Below are 5,463 nucleotides of genomic sequence, written 5' to 3'. Positions count from 1 at the left end.
GTAATTGCAATGCTGTGAAATAGATTCATAAGCATACTTCACATGAGCACTTATTTAATTTCCCTATTTTCAAAAGAACTGGTCGGAGGGACAGTTGTTATTTTATTATTTTGTCTCCATCATATAAACATATTAAATTTTCTTCCATTAAAATTCTATCTTTTGTAGAAACTACTGTGATACAAAAATAAAACAAAGGGGCTCCTCTTTATGTTAATTTGCCTTATTCTACTTTTGTAAATGAACTACTTAATTGTACAGGAGAAACACAATTACCTGCAGGGTGATTCACCAGTAAGTATTGCCTTTTTAAAGCGCATTCTTGGTTTCCCTGGTTTATATGGGTGAGTTTTATTTCCCTTATAGATGTCTCATTCTTAAAAATGCGTAGATATGCATTAGACATCGACCAAAAAATGACCACAGCATTTAAAATTCTATCCTTTCCTGATTTTATATTCTCTTAATGAAACTGTAATGAAACTATAAAATGTCAAAGACATTTTTATATCTCCTGTCAATCTTTACCTACCTACAAGTTAACTTTAGTTAGTTTGAATAAAAAGATGAGGTTATTCATGGTTTATGATTTCACAGATTTCCATTTTTCTTGTATCTTTAAACTCTGAGTGAATGTCTTCTAATGGAATATTCAGAGCTTGGTGACATTGAAGAATATGACATTGTCATATACTTTTATTTATTTCAAAATTTAAAACTCTTTTGGAATGCTTTTGGTGGAGGTTTAAATAATACAGAGCTGAATATCAAATAATGTTTTTGATTAATATGTGATATATGTGGGTAAGTCTCTCAGCATTCTCCTGTGTTTCTCTTAGTTGCTGAAGTTTATGAAGAAATACCCAAATATTGAACTTATCATTTTTGATGCATTAACTACGTGGAAAATAAATCTTTACATAACTGATTTTTTAAGAAATTAAAACATTTAGTAAATTAATAGCAATAATCGTGACTCGGATAAACCTCATTGGCTACGATATTGCCACTGCGCAAAGCTAGTAGTAAATTAATAAAAGCCTTAAATATATTTATGTAAATATCTCTCTTAATACAAAGAAACATTGAGATATTGAGTTTACCTAGTGAGAACAATCAGGAAAAATGGAAATCAAATTGCATTAAAATATCTGAAGTGAAGTTGGTTTATCAGAAGTTAGGGCTTCATCATTTTTAAAGCTATGCTCTAATATTCTTCAACTGATGTATTGGTTTTCAGGAACATGTACAAAGGGCACTTGGACAAAACCAAAGAGGGGTAGGGTCAAGGGTGGGGAGAGGGGATGGCTGAGGCGGGAGGGAAAGGTGGGGGTAAAATGGAGACAACTGTACTTGAACAACCATTAAATTAAGAAAAAAAAAAAGAAAAGAAAATGCCTTAAGACAATTTAGGGCAGAACTGGGGGCAGGCAGGCAAATGTGACAACAGGGAAATTGTGACTCAATATTAGAACATATTGTACTTTCTAACAACTAATCATTTCCCTTCATACGTGGAATGCATAACTATAGAAGGAATGCAGCACTGGGAGAAAAATAAAATTAAAATGATATCTGAGGACATTTGAAACTCTAATAATCTATGAGTTCTAGCATATTTTTTATTATCTTCATTTTGTTATTAGTTAAAAGAATATAAAGGGAACAAAACCACATCATTAGTCATTGTTTCACTTGGGAAGAAAATGTAGTTCTAATTAGGCCTAGAATTTTTTAAAAATAAGTCAAAAGTTTAAAAGTAGTGAACATCGTTTTCCTATGAAAATTATTCATGCAAACCATTGGTCCTTATTAATCAGACAACGGTCACTATAATAACTATAACTTTATGTGGAGAGACATCAGCAAATTAAAACAATTATGTTAGTATTCCAAATGGCTTTTTAAACTTGAATTCTCTTAGAATAGTACTTTTTAAATGTTTGTTTATCAATTTTATTATTATGATAGTGATTTATCATATTTTATTATCTGAGAAAAGGAAAAATTTGAACTATTTATTTTCAACTGTAAAATGTATAAAAATATATATGAATATAACAAGGCCTTTGCCCTGACTGGTGTAGGATTGAGCACGGGCTGAGAACCAAAGGGTCACCAGTTCGATTCCCAGTCAGGGTACATGCCTGAGTTGCAGGCCAGGCCCCCAGTATGGGATGCTGAGAGGCAACCACACACTGATATATCGCTCCCTCTCTTTCTCCTCCTCTTTCCCTCTCTCTATAAATGAATAAATAAAAATCTTTAAATATAACAAGGTTCTTATCCGTTGTTTTCAGGGATGTGTAGAAATGCACTACTTTACACTTTCCTGGTGAGAGTTTACGTTTCTGCAGTTGACTACAGGACAATTTAATGACGCATATCTTAAAATATTGACACCTTTGGACTCTTGTGGCTTTTATCTCAGGGAATTGATCACGGATGAGCACATAGACATATATGTAGTAGTTGGTATTGCAGCACTGTATACAGTGTCTTCATTTATATATGTGTATATATATATATAAACACATATATATGGTATACTACTACTGTACTTCACTTGGATTAACATGATAAATCCTTACAACTTTATCAGCTCATGGGTGTATTTAAAATATATATTGCAAATATTTTCGGGTATTATATAATCCTGATGCATTGTAAGAAATATTTTCAGAACTGATATTTCTATGCATTTCCTTTTACATCCACTTCATTTTCTTTATTGAACTTAAAATTTATCATATTTATCAATGAACAAAGTTTTACTACACCCAACGGACATTTTCTGACATAAATGTTCTTGACTTAGGGGCAGGTTTATCTGTATTCCCATCCCACCAGTTCATCCCTCTTGAATAATTTACCTTTGATTGTGTGCATCTTCATTCTATAGTTTCTGTCCTGACTGATCTTTTTTCTGTTTGTTTTATAGTTTATTTCTCTTCATATGCTTTGCTACCCTTCAATTTCTGAATGTTTGGGAAACTTCAGGAATGTATCTGGTTTGGGTAAAATTTTAAAACTTGGTCCAAATTCTCCACCAGCTTTTCCAAACTTATAACATTAAGGTGCATTTACCTTACTGTGCCAAAATTTTGTTTTGAGTCCTAAATTCTTTCCTGTTATTAAATTAGAAATTAAAAAATATACACAAAACTCATTAATTTAAGACATATATCAAAACATTCTGTTCTACTCAGGATGCCAAATTTACTAGCCACATTAACCTTTACTTTTGGTGAGGGAGACAAAACATAGTAAAATAATTTCATAAAATATAAGCTGATAGTAAGTGCCAAGGAGAAAATTAAAGCTCAAAAGGGATAGAAATTGTGAAGGTTGCTCTTGCATTTGGCTTTCTAAGGATGTTCCTCTGAATGGATGTGCCCAATGGATTGTTGGATTTTTATAAATTTAAGCCAGTTTCTTCCCATGCAAATTTCGGTAACATAGCATCTCCAAAACTCCTTCAGTCAAAAGTGGCAATCACACACACACAAAAAAGTGGCAATCACCTACCTCTCATTTTCTTCATCTCACACACCCAGTTCATAAATAAAAGTGTTAATGGTTTCAAATCCAAAAATATTCTTTTCATAATTTTGCCTATATTATAGTATTCTTCTAAGCCAAATTTAGTAGTCACTTCATTTATAACCTCCTCTTAACATTTGTCTTACATGAATTAATATTCTATGCTGTGGTCAGAAGGACCTTTCTAGATTTGAATCAGGTATTGGCACACTCAGTTAATATTTCAGTGACACTGTGTTTTTCTTGGAATAAAGTTCTAACATCTTAGACCAAGTAGCTTTCATGATGGGACTTCTGTCTTATCTTTCAAGAATTGTTTCCTTCTGATAATCCCTTTCTCTCTCTCTTTCACTTCCCTTATTATTGTCTCTTCCTGAAGTGTTTAGAATTCTTGCCTGTAAATAATGATTCTCTGCATCAGAACTTCTTCCTTTGAATGCATAAATTGACTGGCTCCTTCTCATCCTTCAAGTCTCTGCTGGAACGTCACATTTTCAGTGAAATTAGTAGAACATTTTCTCCTACGAATATCAGACCCCCAGGTTCCCAATCCATGTGAGTACCCATTTTTCCCTTCAGCTCTGTTGTTTCTCCATCTCTTGCTTTAATTCTCTTATCTCAACATAGATCAGTACAAGTTCCTGTCACTTTATATGGTATATCTAAATGGAAAAATAGCAAAGGGAAATAATAATATAAAACATTTATTGTTGAGAGTAACAGAGCACACTTTCTTTAATTTGTTGGTTAGATTCTTCCACGTACCAAAAATATCTATTTAAAAATATCTTTTAAATTATTCTTTAATTTATTATGGTGATATTGGTCAATAAAATTATATAGGTTTCAACTCTACAGCTCTGTAATACCTAATCTGTATATTGTATTGTGTGTACACCTCCCAAAATCAAGGATTCTTCTGTCACCACCTTTCATACATTTTACCTTTCTCTACTTGCCCCCACCCCCTTCTCTCTGGCAATACACATACTTATGCTGTATGAGGTTTTTCTCAATCCCTTCACCATTTCTTTTACTTCATCCTCATGTCAGCCTGTTCTTTGTATCTATGAGTCTATGTTGTTTGTTAGTTTGTTTTGTTCATTAGATTCCACATATGAGTGAAATCATGTGGTATTTGTCTTGCTCTGGCTGTCTTATTTCACTTAGCATAATGTTCTCCAGGTCCATTTGTGTTGTCTCAAGAGTAAGAGTTTCTTTTCTTTTTCTTTCTTTTTTTTTTTGACCTAGTGGTATTCCACTGTGTAATGTAGCACACCTTTTTTATCCACTCATCTACTGATGGGCACTAGGGCTGCTTCCAAATTTTGGCTATTGCAAACAGCACTGCGATAAACATGGAGGTGTATGTATTCTTCTGAATTAGTGTTCCAGGATGCTTAGATATATTCCCAGAAGTGGAATCTCTGGGTCATAGGGCAGTTTCATGTTTAACTTTTTTGAGGAAACTCCGTAGTGCTTTCCAAAGTAGCTGCATCAATCCGCATCCCCACCAACAGTGCATGAGGGTTCACTTTTCACCGCATCTTTGCCAACGCTTGGTGTTGTTTGATTTATTGATGATAGTCTGGTTATCATTCGGACAGGTGTGAGATGATAGCTCACTGCATTTTTAACTTGCATTTCTCTGAGGATTAGTGACATTGGGTATCTTTTTATATGTGTGATGTTCATCTGTATGTCCTCTGTGGAGAAGTGTCTATTCAAGTGCTTTGCCCACTTTTAAGTGGATTGTTTATTTTTTTCAGTGTTGTATAAGTTTACAAGTTTTGGATATTAACCCCTTATCAGATGTATCATTGGCAAAAATGTTCTCCAAATGAGTGGGTTGTCTTTTCATTTTGTTGATGGTTTTCTTTGCTGTGCAAAACTTTTTAGTTTGATATAGTCTCATTTGTT

The 5,463-nt window shown here is 33.3% G+C and overlaps 1 pseudogene; it reads right to left on the bottom strand.

Moving 5' to 3' along the window:
• Positions 1–911: 911 nt before the first annotated feature.
• Positions 912–1,021, bottom strand: LOC112313961 (U4 spliceosomal RNA; annotated as a pseudogene).
• Positions 1,022–5,463: the final 4,442 nt, after the last annotated feature.

This window comes from Desmodus rotundus, chromosome 13 (genome assembly GCF_022682495.2).
Source record: "Desmodus rotundus isolate HL8 chromosome 13, HLdesRot8A.1, whole genome shotgun sequence".
Lineage (NCBI taxonomy): Eukaryota > Metazoa > Chordata > Mammalia > Chiroptera > Phyllostomidae > Desmodus > Desmodus rotundus.
Note: the sequence above shows the minus strand (reverse complement) of the source record. Positions and strands in the feature narration are given on the sequence as shown.